The 20,967-nt window shown below is 32.4% G+C and overlaps 1 pseudogene; it reads left to right on the top strand.

Annotated features, from left to right (window-relative positions):
- Positions 1-550: 550 nt before the first annotated feature.
- LOC113850690 lies at positions 551-20,262 on the top strand (annotated as a pseudogene).
- Positions 20,263-20,967: the final 705 nt, after the last annotated feature.

Raw genomic sequence — 20,967 nt, 5'->3', positions numbered from 1 at the left:
TTTGCTGAATATATTTAAATGGTTTGAAGGTGAGACTCTATGTTTTATTGCATTTGGTAGTGTAGAGTACTTACCCTTACATTTATTTTTCAGGTAATCAAGACGATCAGCAACGGACATAGAGAAGGGACGGATGAACTGCTATAGGGCTTAGGATAATATTTTACAAAATTGTTATTTATTAAAATTAAATTTAAGGTGTTACAATTTTGATATCAGAGCAGTTCATCCAACCGAATTGGGGTATCGGGCTGAGACGTCCACAGTTAAGTATTGATTGTTTTGTTTGCCTGAATTATAAATGTATTGGTTGATCTGATATGTTAAGATGTGACTGTTTATTTGTGATTAGCTTAGCCTAAGCATGTTTGGTAGAGGTAGAGAATCTATAAGTACTAATGATCCCATGGAGCTCATAGCTCAAATGCTGGAGGCTCTAGTGCATAATCAAGGCAGAGAGCCGGCTAAATACTGAGGATTGTTTGCCTTCACTAGGCACGATCCTCCGAAGTTTGAGGGAGAGTTCAATCTTGAAAGAGCCCAAAGGTAGATGGCCGATGTAGAGAAAATCTTTAATGCCGTGAGGAGCACAAGGTGGCCTATGCCACTTACTTACTGTGTGGCGAGGCGGAAGACTGGTGGAGGTTTGCCAGTTAGACTCTGCCACAAGAAGGTGGCTACATCTAGTGGGAGACCTTCAAGGCAATCTTCCTAGGGAATTATTTTCCCTAAGACCTGAAGAAGCAGAAGGCCAGAGAATTCCTTGAGCTGAAACAAAGAAGTATGACTGTGGGGGAATATGCGGCTAAATTTCAAGAGCTGATGAAGTATTAGCCTCACTACCAGCATGGTGATGGAGAGGAAGAATTGTGTTCTCAATTTGAAAATGGACTGAGGCCGGACATTCGAGTTGCAGTTAGTGTGTTTCAACTGACAGACTTGCCCACTCTGGTGAGCAAGAGCAGAATTTTTGAAGCTAATACAAGGGAGAAGACAGTAGACACTAGTGGAGCTGGCTCTGTGAGACTGATAATCACGTCGCAATGGTATCAAACAAGCTAGATTTTCTCAAAAATTGTGCAATACAAGAAGCAAACCTAGGTCATCTCTCAAGGACATAAAATGCATTTTATTTTTAGTTCCATCATGCAATTTCAAATTAGATTGGGGGAGGATTTGTTTTGAATTTAAACGACAAAATAACAAAAACGAAAATTAAGGATTATGAAATTCAACCAATTCAAGATCTCAATCCCTACAATGCAATTCTCGTCGTTCACACAGATATAATCCCAACGAATTTCCAATCACACTAATTCAATGCGCATCAACAACCCTAAAATCTAAATCTAGATTATGAATTCCATCAAAACAAGAACCGCAATCGCAAACCCAATGCTTTAACAAAATTTAGAACAATTGATTGATTAAATTAGGTGAATCCAATTAATTCAAATCTGAAATTAACCTATTCTTTCTATTTAGGATGCAACGAAAATTCATATCATGAAAAACGTGATTAACCTAATTAGAAAAGAGGAAGGAAAGGAGGAAATCGATAAAACCTATTTTGAAACTCGAATGCAATGTAGTTTTTGAAACCTTGAACCGGTTGATGAATTAGCCTTGCTTCATAATCATATTGCTCGACCAATTAGAGAAGGGGATGAAGTTTCCGAAAATAAAAAAGAGGGAGACGAGAGGAATCCTTACGAAAGCTTTTATTTAAAATTCTGAAAATTAAGGCAAAAAAAAAAGAAGAAGATCCCCACGCGAAATCATAAACCCTATTTAAAGACAAAATAATTGGGCTTAATTAAGGCCCAGCTTCCTAACGAGGTTCCTAAAACCCTAATTAAGTAATGTCAACAATAAAAACCAAATTCTGAAAAATTCATTGCAGGACCGCAACATTGTGACGCAGTTTTGGGCCTGAAGATGTTCGAACTGGGCTTTTCTCGCAACAGAGAAGTTGTAGATCTCTCTCTTATCTTTCCAAGGAAACCAATTTTGTCCAATTCCGAGTAGTGTAGCTCCAGATATGGTCTTCTCAAGAAACTGTGTCAAAACAAGAATTTATGGCACGAATTAAGAAAGATTTAAATTTAAATCCTAAATGACTTACCAACACAAATCTAAACTAACACATCAAAATAATATACTAAAAAGACTCAATTAAATCGAAAACATAGAGAGAAAGATGTATTAAAATATGACTATCAGAGACATGATAGGAGACCCCCGAGGTTCTCAAAGGGACCATATTCGGGTTCGAACAGTTCTCAATCCCGGGGCAGCACACATGTATCTGTGATGTTGCAGCCAACCAACAGCTATCTAAGCTAGGAAGTCCTCAAGGGATCTCAGAAGCAATTATGATGAAAAGTGTTATAGATGGGATATGATATAGAATATGTATAATTATGATATATGTATCGTAACAGATCGATTTATGTTGTTATGATATGTGTTGTAGTACATCGATGGATGTTACTGAGACATATGTATTCTGACATGTTAATTGAAATGATATGATACATGTATAATAACATACAAGTCAATATAGAAATGCATGTATAATGAGTGAATTGTGTATATTATGGTTGATAGTTGTATGATTGTATGTATCCGAATGTGAGGAATGTCAATATGAATTGTACACTGTTGATAATGAATTAGAATAGGATATTAGGTTATAACTCTAATTACTGTTAATTAATTTACATTTAAAGAGACTTAGTGGGACGAAAAATACTCACCCTTACTAATGATTTTCAGGTAATGAAAGAATAGACATGGAGATGGATGATCCGTTCTAAGGTCATACTCGGTAAGGATTGTGGGAAAGAAACTGCTCAGATATAATAAAATTTAATGTAATAAATATATAAATCTTTTGATGTATTTTCATTCATATTTTTTCAAGAGAAATCTTTTATTGAGGTATTTTGTATATTTATCAAGAAATATGAATTTGTATTCTCATATTGTGCCATTTCTTTAAGATATACAAATTTTACCAATCTTTCCTAATCATGTTTAATTATATGTTATAAATGTAAATTATTTATATATATGAAGGAAGGGTTTTACAAAATGGTATCAGAGCAGTTTGTCCTAACAAGCCTGGGGTATGGGACTAGTTTGTTGTACTAAATGTTGTTTATATTAGTATTTGGTAGGATAAGAACATGAAATAATTGTTTATTAGTGTGACCTATTTGGTACTCCAAATAGGGATTTATGTGAAATGTTTGATCTGAATGTGTGTATGTGTACGTATGTGAACAATAGGCTTGCTAACATACGTATAATGTGTTTATCTAAATTAGAAAATGACGAGTAGAGATAGATCAATTGAAGCAACCACTAAGATCCCAACAAATATGGCTCAAGTGTCAGAACCCTTAGTGTATGATCAGAATATAGAAGTAGTTAAAAGTCACGGATTACCAACGTTTATGAAGCATTGTCCTCCAAAGTTTAAGAAGAGTTTGACCCGGAAAGAGCTTGGAAATGGATTGTAAATGTGGAACGAGTTTTTAATACAATGGGCTACCGAGAAGAACATAAAGTTGACTGTGCTACGTTTGTGTTAGTTGGGAAGGCAGAAGATTGGTGAAAAATCACAATCGACATTCTGCCAAAGGAGGGTGGATTCATCACTTGAAATACATTTAAGACAAGTTTCTTGGAGAACCATTTTCTAGGAGATTTGAAGAAACAATAGGAAAAGGAATTTCTTAGATTAAAGCAAGGAGAGATGTCAGTTAAAGAATATGTCATAAAATTTCACGAGCTAATGAAGTATTGGATTTATTTTCAGCAAGAAAATAATGATAGAGTTGGTGTAAACGATTTGAGAATGGACTAAGGAAATAACCTTCACAAAAAAGTTAGTATCTTCCAACTAATGGATTTACCAACATTAATAAGTAAGTGTATAATGTTGGAAGATAGTTGGAAATAGGAGTTAATAAATGATGAAACAAAAAAGTTACTCAAACAAGGAAAGAAGTTTATTAGATATAAGCAAGAATCTTACTCAAATATCACTAAACAACGGGCAAGGATAAAGACACTTTATAGCAACGATCGAAATAAATCCAAGAATTCCTATAGCAAAGCTAGATGCTTTAGATGTAAAGGACCTCACAGGGTACAAGATTACCCACAACCACCTGCTAAATGTAATTATTGTGGAAGGATAGGGCATATGGAAAGTGTTTGTTGGCACACACTTTAAAGAAGTAGAAGCACTGGTGAAATTAAGAAATCCACATCTAAGAACAAGGATCCCTTAGATTCAATAAAATGTTTCAAATATGGAGCACCACATCGGGTGAGGAACTGTACACAACCACCTGCAACGTGCAACCATTGTGGAAAGACAGGACATTCAACGGATGTTTGCCGATTTGCATCACGAAGAAATGAAGGTACAAGTGGAGGCAACAGACCAATGTCCAAAAGTTAATAACCCTCTGGGTTCAGGAAAGTGCTATTCTTATATAAGATCTTGTTTATTGGAGCAATGTGCAGAGTGAAATTTTGTTATCACATCAAGAGAAGTAAGGACGCGTAAGTTAATCAATGTGGTATGTATCGACATTATTAGAATCCTATCGTTTTGTTGTAACTCTAAATTCTGTATGTAAAATCCTTCATGGCACAAGAACTTTTGTCTTGTTTGTACCCTGTGGCCATGCAATATTCTTGTAATTATCCTCATCAATGAATTAGTTGACGTTTAAACTCTTGATCAGTTATTCTATGTCCTCTTAAAGTAAATCTTCCCTACTAATCTAAGTCGCCTGTACTTTTCTATTAAATCGTCATGTAGGGAATGAATTAGTTTTGTTTAATCATGTCTTTTGATGCAAGGATAAATCTTAAATTTTGGGTACTTATGTATCACTAGCTTACAAATTTTGTTGAGAGTTATTTCAAGGAAATATAGGAAGAATCGAATTGTTTGTAACTTGTTTCTTCCCAAGGATGAAATCCTCCCGAATGGGAGTACTTCGATATAAGAAGTTTCTAAGGTTGTTTTGGGAAAAAGTAATAGAGCTATTATATAAGGACAAACTCAAATTTGTTATAGATTTTATGATGGGATTTAGTCTGGTGTTAATCGCATAATATCACATTTCATCTATGAAAGCATTTAAGGGAGAAAACAAGAGGGAAACATCCTTATAGGAATGGTTAATGGTAGCGATGTTCAACATTGGACTTATCTTAACTTTTCAGTTAAAATAAATGGAAATATGTCGTATCTCTTCATTGATGAATTGGTCAGAATGTGTTCCAGAAAGGGAATAACATAAATTAAAGCTTCTGATTAAAAGGAAGTGTTGAGAAGTCATTAGGTATGTTTTGGGTAAACAAAACAACATGAGGAAAATTACTGATGCATAGTTGGGATTCAGCAATAACAAGGCTTGTATCAAGGTATAGGAGGCTCGCACAAGTGAGTTCTACGAAGTAAGCAGCGTCAACACCTGACCAGCCTATAACCCCTCCATGAATTCTTGCACTTCAGAATGAGTGTCGCAACCGGTTTCCACCATGGGCGCTGCATTAATAGAAGAAATGATGGAAATTAGAATTATCTCATATATTAGAATGTAAGTTAGCTATAGGAATTACATAGGAACTAGTTTAAGGTCGATCTTGCCATGTAGTGTCACTAATGGAGTTAATTGGATGAAGAGATCATGATAGAACATGTTTGTGAAACTAAGTATGATGTCATAAGAAGTACTTGTATTTTATCGATAAAAAAGAGGATCATATCATGAGGATGTTTGCAAATCATCATGAACTTCATAGAGTAACTGATGCTAAACACAAGTGATCTTTTAGGACAATCTAGAAATTTTCTTGACGGATGACATCACTAGTTAAGTTGGCTTAATGAGAGTAAGTTTTATTTAAAAGTTAGAATGAAGGAAAATTTTTTATGCATTAGGCATGTATGACCACGTGAAAGAAAATATCTAGTATATGATTTAGAATTGACAATAGTGGTATTTGCATTGAAGATCTATAGTTGCTATATCAAAGGACAAAAGATTGAAGTGATTACCCGATTAAGGAAAATTACATGACTAATGAAGTAAGTGGGCGAAATTTCTGAAGAATTGTGATTTTAGTGGTTATACCCTTTGATGGAATAAGTATTGTAGCTACAATGTTAAGTGGAAAATAACTATACAATTCAGCTTAAGGCTTTATTTTTGGAATCCTCAAAGATTATCGACAATTTACTAGTGCAGATTTAAAGTATGATAAGGAAGTACATGTTTGAACGAGATGATATAATGAAGGAAAAGGTTACAAATATAGAGTTGCACTGCAATATTAGTGAACAAAATATACATTTCTCAAGTAAAGGAGTTCAAGCACATAATATAGGAAGAAGCACCATGAACCGATTAAGGTGATTAGAGAGGAGAAAGAAACCTCACGAGGCTTGAGAAGAGTAGTAGCGACCAATGCAAGAAGTCGTTGGAAATTCAAATTAAGAATTCAATGTTATAAAATCCTAGAGCTTTGAAGGTACATAAAGGGGTTTTCAATATGTTTAGTAACGAGTGAATTTCGAGAACGAAATTCCTAAAAAGGTGAAAGAGTTATAACACCCTCATTTTGTAATTTATTATTATTGCAATTAATGTTAGTTGTTTGTGCATGTTATTTGAAATTAGAAGTGTTTGATTTATGTGAACTATAGGAAATCTCGCTGTAGCGAGAATAAGGCAATGAAAATGAAACCTTCTAGAGCCCTCTCGCTGTAGCTAGAATCTCTCGCTGTAGCGAGGATGCTGCTCTCGCTGTAGCTAGAATGACAGACAGCAAAGGAAGAAAACTTTTAGTTTTTTCGCTGTAGCGAGAAAGTCGCATATCCCTCTCCATCCTCTTCGTTCTCTCCCTCTCCTTTCTTAGAGAAAATCTCCAATAATTTTGGATCTCTTTCAGATTTGAGCTCAAAAATCTGTTCTTCTCAGATCTAAGTAAGTTTCTCAAAGCTTAGATTATTGAAATAAACATTCACAGATGTTAATATACCTTTGCTAAAAGAGGTCGAGGCGGCACACGTGTATCGGTGATGTTACGGCCAACCAATAGCTATCTATGCTAGGAAGTCCTCAAGGGATCCCAGAGGCAATTATGATGAAAAGTGTTATAGATGGGATATGATATAGAATATGTATGATTATGATATATGTATCGTAACAAATCGATTTATGTTGTTATGATATATGTGTTGTAGTACATCGACGGGTGTTACTGGGACATATGTATTCTTACATATTAATTGAAATGATATGATACATGTATAATAACATACAGGTCAATATAGAAATGCATGTATAATGAGTGAATTGTGTATATCCTATAGTTGATAGTTGTATAATTGTATGTATCTGAATGTGAGGAATGTTAATATGAATTGTACATTGTTGATAATGAATTAGAATAGGATAGTAGGTTATAACTCTAATTACTGTTAATTAATTTACATTAAAAGAGACTTAGTGGGACGGGAAATACTCACCCTTACTGATGATTTTCAGGTAATGAAAGAATAGACATGGAGATGGATGATCCGTTCTAGGGTCATACTCGGCAAGGATTGTGGGAAAGAAACTGCTCAGATATAATAAAGTTTAATGTAATAAATGTATAAATCTTTTGATGTATTTTCATTCATATTTTTTCAAGAGAAATCTTTTATTGAGGTATTTTGTATATTTATCAAGAAATATGAATTTGTATTCTCGTATTGTGCCATTTCTTTAAGATATACAATTTTTACCAATCCTTCCTAATCACGTTTAATAATATGTTATAAATGCAAATTATTTATATATATGAAGGAAGGGTGTTACACATTGTCTCCTGAGAATTTCTCTATGTCATACTTTGTAGTTCCCATTCTTGAAGTTTCTAGCTTGAATCTTCTCATAGATGGTGCCACTTGTAGAGTCGTGTTCTTACAAGTTGTTTTGTGTCCTCACAAAACAAACCAGAGACAATAATAGAAAATGGAAAATGCAGAAAACTTTAAAAGGATAGGGAAAAGAAGAAAAGCACCAGATCTTTAATGTGGTTTAGCCAATGTGGCCTACATCCACAAGAGAGGACAATCAAATCTCGTTCACTAGTTTATTAAGAACTGATTACAAAGAATCCACCTATGTCTCACTTGTAAGAATACTAGAAACAAGCTTTATAAATGGAACTAACAGTTTTAACTGAATTGGAAACTAACAGTTTCTAACAGCAAGTTTTTATTCTCTTTTTAACATGTTTTTTTAGTCATAATATCATCATAGGCACAATACACAATTTCAATCCAGCCACACACCATAAAAAAAATAGACGATGGTTCACTTAGATTAGTTGTTGAACGGGTTGAAGTTACTTATGCTCTTGTCCCTATGCCAACTAAGGAGGTTCGAACAGTGGGGAAAGCTCCCAATTATTTTATTTTATGGCCTAAACAACTTATTCAATTTCTTAATGATCAGGTAAAGTTTCTTTCAATTATGTATTATAACTATGTAATTTTAGGTTCTATATCTACTAATAGTTATAATTTCTATAGGATATTTGTGAAACTAGTAAGAATTCTATTGATAATGAAGCTAGGAGGACAACCTTTGCAAATACAAATGGCATTTGAAATAATTGGGAATGCATATTCAGTTTCATTGTATTTGACACAAAAGGACATTATCGAGCTTGTCATGAGTCAAGAGATGATTAGCATTTCAATAATTTAAGTGTGGTTAATGTAAGTTCATTTTTATTATTTAATTTCTCAATTACGTTATCAAGCACTAATACTTATTCATATTGGCACTTTGTAGTTACCTACGTCAGCAATCTGTTTTAAAGGGGTGGGTAATTTGTATGAATTCATTGACCCAGTACAGATTCAGAGCTTAGGGAACAAGTTTGATGCTATACAGGCATACATTTAAAGAAGTTTGTGTAAAGGATCTAAGGATGTACACCTTACACCATATCATTATGAGTAAGCATTTTCGAAATAGCTTTTAGCAAAATTTGTATCACTTTTCATAATGAAGCTTATATTTGTAGGAGTCATTGGCAATTGTTAATCCTTTGTCCTAAACGTAACAAAGTCGTCTTTCTGTGTTTGTTATGTAATAAGCCCAAGAAAAATATAAAAGTTATTATTGATATGTAAGTACTACAAAACTTGTATCATACCATTATAATTTTTTTTTACCTATCATATTATTTTAACTTCATCATGTATAGCTGTATGAAAGCATGCAATGTGATGAAGGGTAAGCATGTCACAAAAAAAAGACCTACATGGATATGCTTATATGCTCGTAAATAATTTACCTTAGATTCAATATTTAATATTTACGTTTTTACATAACTTATTATACTGTGTAATATTATTATGCTTTTTTTTTTCATAGTCACAGAAACAAAATTAAAGTTGGGAGTGTAGATACTATGTGATGAAACGCATGCTAACTTTCATCACAGCAAACCATTACCAATTCTTGGACTTCGATATTCATAGTTTTCTCTTTAAAACAAATTTGCGTATGTTATTATAGTATTTAAAGTCTTACATGTTTAATATATGTTTTTAACATGTAGATATTTAAGGATGTTGATCCAATACCTGAAAAAGAAATTAATGATATAAGAAGACGTTGGGCACGATTTGTTTTAGAATTTAAATCTTGACTTGTTCGTAAAGTTGGTGAATTTTTAATATAATTTGAAGATTTGCATGTGTTCTGGAACTTTGTGTGTGAGTTTCTATCTTTCAGGTTTTGGTTTTAATGGAAAACAAAAACCGTATAAGAAAAAAGCAAGATATTTTATATTTGTTAAGACTATAACCGATAAAAAGTATGTTGGCTAAAATATTTTAGAAATCACAAAAACTATATGAACCTCAGTTATGCTTATACTTTTGTAATTCTAAAAGTTTAAGTGAGGATATTTTAGAAAAAACGTATATTAAAGAATATATTTTTAGCATTTTTTATGATTCATTTTAATATGGATATGAAAAAGACTCATGGAAGCTTTAACAACATGCTCTTTGTCATGAAGAGTGGAAAATATACTTTCAGTTAAATACATTGCAGAAATAAAATTTTGGAAATATTCTAAAATATTATTTCATAAATTTATTTTTAAATACAATTCAATAAATTTATTTTTAGAAGCATGTAATAATAATTTTTAAAACTAGTTTCCAAAAAAATTTTTATTCAAAAAATTATATTTCAAAAAATTAAATTTCGGAAGTTCTTAAAACATATTTTTGAAAGTTTATTTTAATACCATCAGATATTAAGTTTCCAAAAAATTAGAATCATACCTTTTCTCAAATAAAAAAATTAAGGGCTTATTTGTTTTCTCTTTTTAAATATATTCTTTTATTTTTATTTTTATTTTATTTTCAGTTTTTAAACTGAAAAATAAAATTACTGCTAAGGTGTTTTTGTTTTTATTTTTCTATTTTTTTCATAAAACTAATGAAAGTTCATCTAAAAACAATTTTTAAAATTAAATTACTGAATAAATTTTATTTGATCCTAAAAACAGTTTTATAAAATTATTTTAAAATATAATTTTAAAAAACTAAAAATTAAAACTAAGTCAAATCCTAAATTTTCAAGAAATTAAATATTTTTTTATTCTTAATTTGCTCTTAGCATTGAAGATCAGAATGACGCTTTTTCTCAAATTTGACTACTCTTTCCAATGCTAAACATTAATGTAATAAGAATTATTTTAAGCATTGAAGTTTCTTAAAACTAATTTTTAGCGTTAAGTAAATCCACACTTATAGAGCCTCTAGGAGGTGATAATTGTGAAATTGACACACTTATATAATTTTAAAAATTTGGTCATTAAATTCAAACTTTTGCTTTCAAAATTTTGGAATTGTAAAAAATGGGTTCCAAAAACTTAGAGCATGATTGTTTGTAATTTTTAAAAGAATTTTCTTTTTTAAAAAACTAAAAATACATGATCATTTTAGAAATAAAATTATAAAAATGATTATTTCCGAGTTAATTTTAGAAGCTTATAAATAATAATTTCAGAAGTCAATAATACTTTCAAAAATAAAATTATAAAAATGTAAAAATTAGAGCATGTTTGTTTTTAGTTTTAAATACAGTTTTATTTTTAAAAAAATAAAATTGTATTTAAAAATAAAAATAAACATGCTTTTAGTTTTTAAAAACTTGGAAATCTTATAAATTATGTTTTATGAAGATTAATTTGCTTTTGAAATTAAATTTCAAAAGTTAAAAAGATTTTAAAATCGAAAACTTGTAAATTATGGAAGCACATAGATTCTAAAACAAAAATATGGAAGCGAAAAATTTTCAAAATCTTATTTTTTGACACTTGTAAATTATAATTTCATAATCATGTTTATGAAAATTTATAATAATCCAAAATTCAATTAAAAAATAACAAACTAATCAGTAATCACGTTAACAAAAAATGATTAACAAAAAAATCACAATGACTTGAAGAGGTAAATTAATGGATCAAAAAATGTACGGTGAAATAATAGTGATTCAATCGGACTATAGACATTGAATGGTGCATGAGTAAAAACAAAAAATCATTATTACATTGGGTCAAATATTTTTTATTATCACAAAAAATATTTAAAAAAAAAACAGAAAAAAGAAGGAAGGTGCAAGGAACAAAAGTATGGTGCAAAAAGCAATAATTAGACCTAATTTGGCCTTATATATATATATATATATATATATATATATATATATATATATATATATATATATATATATATTACAGTTGATTGTAAGCTCAAAGTTTTATGTAAATTTATCTGCTTGTTTGATTTTTTTTTAATTCCAATAAATTGTCCTAAACATAATTCTTAGGCATCACATGTCTAAACAATTGTTTGAATTAATTCCATCCCTCTACAAATTTATACTGAAATTTTCAGTATAAATTTTATCCCTATACAAATTTTATTCACCACTCATTTTAGAGCTAAAATATATTATTACTCCTGTATAAAGTATAGGCATTGAGTTTAAATGGTTGGTTGAATTATATTGGTTCTGTTACATGGCTTTAATCTCGACTCTCATGCTTTGTTTAAATTTAGATGCCTTTGTAATCTTTGATATTGTAAGACAGCATGTTACTTGCTGAGAAACTATCTAGATAATATCTTTTTGGAAAAACTTAAGGTAATATTGCAATTTCAATTTGTTTGGTTAACTTCTCTGTTTTTAACATGGAATAAATGAGCTATTACTTGCATATTTTTCTAACAAGGCATTTGAACCCTGTGTTTGCTACTCGATCATTTGTTTTTCCTTCATCTCTTTACATTGTTCTGAAGGTGAGTTTAAATCAACTTTACATTGATAGCCAATTTCTTGAGTAGTTTTAAGTATCTCTCTGCCAGTATTTTTATGTGAAGACTGAAAACATGTAAATATGTGTCATCAATTTATTGTTAATATCCCATTTAAGAGGACAATATTTTGTCATGGTAATTTGCTTTATTTTGAAATAATGCCTGCTATTTATATCATGTCTAGTTACTTCATTACCACACATAAAAACTGCAATGTGGGGCAAGCATTTTTATCAATTAATTAATTATATGATACTTCAGTATAAAAACGTTATAAGTCAAAAGAATTTGAACTCAAAACTGCAAAATTGGAGACATTTTTAATTTGGAGTGAAATTGAGTATTTTAATTGGTGAATTTTTTTAGTAGAATAAGGTGGAAATCAATTAATTTGGGAAAATTTTGAGTAAAATATGAATATTTGAGAGGAAAAATGACTAACGATTAGACTAGATTTGCTTTATTTTAAAAAATAAAAAGAAACAATTGGGTATAGTTTTATCTTCTGAATAGATGTCATCTTTCCGTATGACAGCATTTGTAACAAATTAGTGGTGTTAACTCAATCACTAGATATAGTTTTATCTTTTCTTAGTGGGTATGAATAAATCCAGCTGGACTTGGGGTGCCCTTTACTTTAGCACTAAAAGACCAATAATCTCTTAATTAAAAAATGGGCTCAAAATTAATTTTATTAGAGTAAGAATGGAAAAATTAGTGAATGCCTATTGTAAAAGAAAAAGATGGTACTGATTGATTAAGAAAGGAGATGGTGTTCATTCTTATGTCTCTTGTTGAGTTTTAGTCTTGCAAGCTTGCCTAAGAGGTTTTCAAGAAAATATTCGTCAATCTGTTAGGTTGAAATAGCCAGGCATTGGGTAAATATTTTATCTGTCGAAAACATGAAAGTCTTCTAATTTTTTAATACTTGTTAAATTTCAGGAGAACCATGTGCTCTCTCTTGTGGCAATGTGGCTCTTCTAGTGTGGTTTTCTTATATTTTATTTTTCCGATTTTATAATTTTATTTTTTTAAAATTAACCCAATGACTCAACCTGAACCAATCAGAAAATAGTCAGGTTGTTACAGTTCTAATTGTCATGAAAAAAAAAAAAGATTTGATATTACATTGGGCTAATTCATTTCAAACCAATTATTTTTCATTAGTTTGGGCATGTTTTTCTACTAAACCTTACTTGACCTGACAACTTCCCTAATTACAAGATTGACTGTTGTTTGATATTACATTTGGCTAATTCATTTCAAAGTGCATGTTCTGATGAGAGCTGTGTTGATTCTAGTCATATATTTTGCATTATAATTTATGAACTATGAAGTATGAACCATTATAATTTATGAACTATGAAGTACGAACTGAATTACATGTTTTTGCTTTGTCATTGCATTGTGTTTATCATTTTTAGTTTCAACATGGACATATTGCAATGCAAATATCATGGCTTTTGGTGATGATGTGCTGCATGCTTGACATGTCACATTTTTGTGGTTTCACCGTTACACTTTCTCTTTTAACCACTGTAATGTCGAATTGGTAGTTTCAAATAATAATTGCATATTCTCCCATGTAAAGGTGCCTCTTTGTTTAATATATGAAAAAAAACTATGATATTTTATCAATGCTCAGCCACATCTTTGCATTTTTTTTTTTTTTATTTCTGTTTGTGACATATATCCTCATACACTTTCACCCCTATTAATTTCGTAACATTTTTTCTGAGAAATTTGAACAGGTTTCATTTCTCTTAACGCTACAAGGTACTTCAGGATTATATTAGCTGATCAAGAATGGTGGTGGGAGCAACAATGCACCACAGATTTTGTTTGCCCTATTCTGAACCAATGTTCTTCATTTCGTTCAGTGTCTTCATTGCAAAAGCTTGAGCAGGCTGTTAGAACTGAAGTAGAAGCGAAAAACTACTTTAAGACCTACTTTTCCTTGGATTGCTGCCAAAATTCAAATCCTTTTTCTTTATTTTCTTCATTTCCTCAGAACTTACAAGGGAAAATTGTTGATGAAATGTTGCAGTCTTTTATACCTATCAGACCATGCTCCAAGCCCCAGCTAGCTTATTCCTACCTTCTTTCTTACACGCTGCAAAGCTCCCATCCCCTCCGTCTTGCACTAGCTGTCCTACAACGGACTTTACGTTCTGGTTGCCTTCCAATTCCTCCGACCCATGTTCTTCTCTCATCTGCTTGGTTGGACCGGCAATGTCTGTCTCATTCTGTAGCTAACGTTTTACTTGAGATGCAATTAATTGGATATCACCCTGACTGTGAGACTGATAATTATCTAGTGGAGGCAGTTAAAGTTCTGAGGGGCATGGGTCAGGCAGGGTGTATTCCCGATTCGAATAGTTATGGCATTGAAATCAGTGCATTTTGCAGATGGAGAAAGACTGTTGAGGCACAGGATTTGATGAAGCAAATGGTGGTTCAATATGGTTTCAGCACAGGGAACACTGCTGAAATTGTTGGCAGCGTTACGGGCAAACAACGAGATATGGAAGGCTGCTGAGATGATTGAGTTCCTCGAGAAAAAGGGGAACTCTGTTGGATTTGAGAGCTACGAATTGGTGATTGAATGGTGCTTGGAGAAACGTAACTATGTTTTGGCCGGCAAGGTTGCAATGGGGATGTTATAAGTAGAAATATAGAGGATTTAATTGTAATATTTCAAAAATTAAGAATAGAAAATAAATGTTTTAACAGTTAATTAGTGTATCAAGAGGGTTAGTCATTAACGGAAATATAGTTGTAAGGGATTGGATAGTATAAAAGGACCCTTCCTTAATCGTTTGATGATATAATGAATGAAATTCAATATTGTGTTCCTTTTCTAATTCCTTGTGATTCGAGAGTGAGTAAGTCTGAGAGGAATTTCTAACTTCTTCTTTGACAATTGGTACCAAGAGATCTTGGTAACAATGGTGACCACCAAAGAACTTGAGACCCACATGGATTCAATGGAGGAAACATTCATAGATTTTCAAAATACAACACAGAAAACATTGGAGTTGTTACAAAAATCTATGGATGGCCTTATCACATCAGTGGCAGCGCTCAATACGGGCAAAAATGAGGTGCTAGAAATGGAAGTTGACAATGCGACATAGGAAGTTTTGTCTTCAGTTCTAGACAGAGATCAAATTAATTTTCCTTCTTTCGATGGAACCAACTTCCGCAATTAGAGAGCCAAAGCTGAACAATTCTTTGATTTGGAAGGGAGTCCAGAAGACCATCGTGGCCGTTCATTGTTGCTTTCAATGGATGGAAAAGCGTTTGTGTGGCAGAGACATTACGTGCAAACAACAGATTTCAAGAACAAATCTTGGAGTCAAATCCTTCAAGATGTGCATTATCGCTTTGAGAATGGAGATTTCGATGATCCTATGGCTAAATTAGCACGACTAAAACAAGAAGGGCCCTTGATTGAATATTTGGAGGTGTTTGACAATTTGTTGGCTCGTGTCACTGTCTTAGAACAGATAGCTCTGAGTTTCTTTCTTTCTGGATTGAAACTTGACTTAGAAAAATCTGTCAGAGTACATAAACCTTCATCACTTCAAGAACCGGTCCGTTTAGCGCGGTTGCAAGACGAAATTCTTTACATATGACAAAGAAATTTGCAATAGGAAGATCTGCAAACCCAGAGCCCTTAGTACGATATTCAAAAGCTTGGTCAAACACAACACAGCATTTTCGTAGCACACCTATCACGAGTCTACAACAAAGTCATTCTCAATATTTTCCAAATTCTTCATTTGCAGGAGAATCAAAGGCAACATCTACACCTGCTATTTCTAGAAAAGAAGTAAGGGATAGAATAGCTAAAGGACTATGTTGTTTCTGTGGTGACAAGTGGAATAGGTATCATAAACAAAAATGTAAGGTTTGGGATAAACTAGGTGCTATTTTTGCAGCACAAGGCAATTTTGAGATAAACTCAGATTCTGACAATGAGAATGAAGTGGAAAATGAGCTTGTATAGAATAGTATTAGGTTGATTCAAGATGAAAGTGTTCATATCTCTTTGAATGCCTTGCAAGGAGTTGCTCGAGAAAATACATTACAGTTAAAAGGGTTGATTAAGAAACAAGAGGTTCTTTTTCTAATGGATACATGCAGCACCCATAATTTTATATGTGAAAAGTGGGTAAAGGTGCTTGGGTTAAAGACAACTCATATTAAAAACTGCCTTGTAATGGTGGCTTCAGACAGGCAATTAATCATCACAAAAAATTGCACACACAGGTATCATGGAAATTTAATGACCACACGTTCATAGCAGATTTCTTAGTCTTGCCAAGCAACAACTTTGGGGTCATCCTTGGCATGCAATGGTTAAAAACCTTCAGTGAAATCTGTTGGTATTATGCCCAATTAACAATGGCATTCCAATACTAAGGTAAATCAGTGACGATACAAGGAGAACAATAGTTGAGTGATATATTGGAGACACAGGGAAAATTAAAAGCTATTCTTGGAGAGACAATGCTTTTGGCAATACAAGGTCCTACTTGCTAGACCAATTCAACATAGGACAAGAACAATCATTTAACAACAACGGAACAAGCACAATTGGAGGCTCTATTGCAGCAATATCAGCATTCGTACAAGGAACCTACACAATTGCCTCCAAAAAGGAGATATGATTACAAAATACAATTGACAAGTGAGGCCCCAGTTTGTTTGAAACCTTATAGATATCCACATAATCAAAAGGAAGAAAATGAAAAACAAGTAAAGCAACTACTATCCACAGGTTTTATCAGAGAAAGTGCCAGCTATTATGCTTCCCCTTTGGTCTTGGTAAAGAAGAAAGATGGCTCTTGGATATGTTGTACTGATTTTCAAAAATTGAATGCACTTACAGTAAAAAATAAGTTCCCTATACCACTAATTGAAGATTTGTTAGATGAGTTGCAAGGTGCTAGTTACTTTTCCAAGTTGGATTTAAGAAGCGGCTATAATCAAGTGCAAATGGTAAAGGCGGACATACACAAGATAGCATTCAGAACTCAGTGGCCACTATGAGTGGGTGGTTCTCCCATTAGGTTTGAGCAATGCCCCAGCTACATTTCAGAATTTGATGAATGACATCTTCAGAGAATATTTGAGGAAATTTATCCTAGTTTTTTTTATGACATTTTAGTTTACACCAAGACATGGGAAGACCACCTCAGGTGTTTGAAGATAACTTTGGACATTTTACAGATGCATTGCTTAGCTGTCAATCACACGAAATGCAGTTTTAGACAAAGTAAAGTTGCATACTTAGGATATTTGATCTCAGCAAAAAATGTGGAACCTGATCATACAAAAGTTGAGGTAGTTCAGAATTTGTGTAGACCTAGAAATCAAAAAGAATTAAAAGGTTTCCTAGGACTTTCCAATTACTACAGGAGATTTATCAACAGTTATGGGAAGATAGCAGCTCCTCTGACAATGCCCCTACAAAAAGATACTACATTCACATGGATAGAAGCAACTGAACTTGTATTTACCTCACTAAAGAAAGCTTTGGTTACAGCACCTGTCCTTTCTCTACCTAATTTCAATCAACTTTTTATAATTGAAACAGATGCCTCAAGCATTGGTATAGGGGCAGTCCTATTACAAAATGGACACCCTATAGCTTATATAAGCAAAGCAATGGAACCTAAATATCAGTTGTTGTCTGCTTATAAAAAAGAATTCTATGCAATCCTATTTGCTATTAAGAAGTGACAACATTATATAATGGGGAAACACTTCACTATAAAGACTGACCAGAAAGCCTTAAAACATCTGCTAGAACAACCACCTACCACAATAATGCAGAATTGGGGTCTGAAAAAATTAATGGGGTTAGAGTTTAGCATTGAATATAAAAAAAGTAAGGAAAATACTGTGGTAGATGCACTATCTAAGTATGATCACCAAGGCAGTTTAGCAACAATTATGTTAGTGACCTCACAATTAATTCAGGAAACAAAGGAAGCATAGCAACAAGACACCAAGTTAAAAAAAAATAGTCGATTCCATCAGCAGCCTCATAAGCACTATACTTTTAAGAGAGACATTTTAAGAAGAAAAGGAAAAGTGGTAGTGGGGAACACATCAGAAATTTGAAAGAAAATTATGTAGCATTTTCATAGCTCAGTAATTAGCAAACACTCTGGAAATGAGTTGACTTACAGGAGAATAAAAGAACAATTTTACTGGAAAGGGATGCAGAAAGAAATAAGCAGTAGGTGTTAGAATGTGAGATTTGTCATAAGAATAAACCTATGCAACAACTGCCAGTAGGACTACTCCAACCATTACCTATTCCATAAAAAGTATGGACTTCTATATCTATGAATTTTATAATTGGATTGCCTAAATCTAATGGTATAATAGTAATTTTAGTAGTCTATGGTCATTTCATAGCATTAGGACATCAATTTGGTGCAACTAAAGTAGCATAAGTATTTATGGATTAGGTAATTAAACTTCATGGGTGGCCTTCTGAAATAATTTTTGATAGGGATTCAATTTTCTTGAGTACATTTTGGACTGAGTTGATGAAAACTCATGGGGTAAAGCTCTTGAAATCAATTGCTTTCCACCTACAAACGGATAGACAAACAGAAGCTTTAAATAAATCAGTTGAAGCTTACCTAAGATGCGTAACTGGTGACATGCCTAGGAAATGGTCTCAGTACTTATCAGTGGCAGAACTGTGGTATAATACTAAGTTTCATACTGCTACCGAGATGACCCCATTTGAAGCATTATATGGTTACCCACCTTCCACACCTACTATATTGGCAAATGGAGAATCTCTAGTGGAAGCTGTGTAATATACAATCAGAACAAGAGAGTAGATAACTAAGGCATTGCAGGAAAATCTTTATAAAGCACAGGCAAAAATGAAATGGTATGCTGATTTAAAAAGAACAGAGAAAGAGTTTCAATCTGGTGACATGGTCTACCTAAAAATTCAACCATATAGACAACACACATTAGCAAATACTCGATTTTATAAACTTGTTGCACGATACTATGGTCCTTTTAAATTATTGACCGCATTGACAGGGTGGCATATAATTGGAGCTGCCTTAAGGAACTAAAATACATGATGTATTTCATGTTTCTCTTTTGAAGAAACATTTGGGGAAATAGATGGCATCATCACAATTACCTCTTTTTGATGCAGATGGTGAATTATAAATTCGTCCTCTAGCAATGTTGCAATGTTGGATAGGAGAATGAAGAAGAAGGGAAATAGAGCAATCACGGAAGTACTGGTGCAATGGTCAGAAACGAATCCAGAAGATGCTATATAGCAGGAGTTACACGCCTTGCAGCAGAAATATCAAGACTCTCCCTGAACAACTTGATCCTCGATGGCCTTGAGGTCAAGGCCATACTTGATGAGGGGGACAATTGTTATAAGTAGAAATATAGAGGATTTAATTGTAATATTTCAGAAATTAGGAATAGAAAATAATTGTTTTAACAGTTAATTAGTGTATCAAGAGGGTTAGTCATTAATAGAAATATAGTTGTAAGGGATTGGATAGTATAAAAAGACCCCTCCTTAATCATTTGAGAATATAATGAATGAAATTCAATATTGTGTTCTTTTCTTAAATCCTTGTGGTTCGAGAGTGAGTAAGTCTGAGAGGAATTTCCAACTTCTTCTTTGACAGGGGATGACAGAAAGAGGTTTCATACCATACATTAGTGTCGGGCAGATGATAATTGAAGGTTTGGCCAGTGTTGATGAGTGGAATATAGCTTGTGCCCTGAGACAAAGATTTGCATCACCTAAATCTTAGATACATAAAAGCTAAAATGTATAAAACTTGCAAAAGATGCAGGTTGATGTGCCAATATATCATTGTGAGAAGGTACAAACCATTTGATCCTTTATAAGGATAATCTTTATTAGTGGCTAGCCCACCATGCTTAGTGATTAATGTAAATGCAGTGTCCATGTGTTGCAACCTTTATCCCTATTACCACAATATGTGAGTTGACTACATTAAAACCACATTATCATTATTTGTCGCCAAAGAAAAAACTATATTCAAAATTTCATTAATTGGCTTCTCACGCTAGCATCATACCCATGGTTGTAAATAAAGTTATTTTCATACTTTTCTATTCATATAATTTTTACATTTTATGTCAAATCAGTTTATGGTTAGCGGAAGATTTTGTATTCTTTTAGAGGACATTTGACAAATAAATTCTTTTATGTTTCTCTTTTTAAAATTTAAGTTAAAATTGTTAAGCTCTTATGTTTGGTATGGATACTTTAAAAGATTATTGTGAGAAATGTGAGAATCTATAATACTTTATAAATTTGTTTATGATATAAAAATTAATTTATATTATCTCTTCATTTTATTATCGTCTAATTAAAATATTTATTATTAATTCGGTATTATAATAAAATATTATTTGAAGTCATTATCTTTAAAAATTTATAACCATAACTATTAATATTAGTCAATGTAACTAACTTATATATATATATA

Source organism: Abrus precatorius, unplaced genomic scaffold (genome assembly GCF_003935025.1).
Source record: "Abrus precatorius isolate BTA unplaced genomic scaffold, Abrus_2018 Scaffold9, whole genome shotgun sequence".
In the NCBI taxonomy this organism is placed as follows: Eukaryota; Viridiplantae; Streptophyta; class Magnoliopsida; order Fabales; family Fabaceae; genus Abrus; species Abrus precatorius.
The sequence above is the reverse complement of the archived record's forward strand: the minus strand, read 5'-3'. Positions and strand labels throughout refer to the sequence as shown.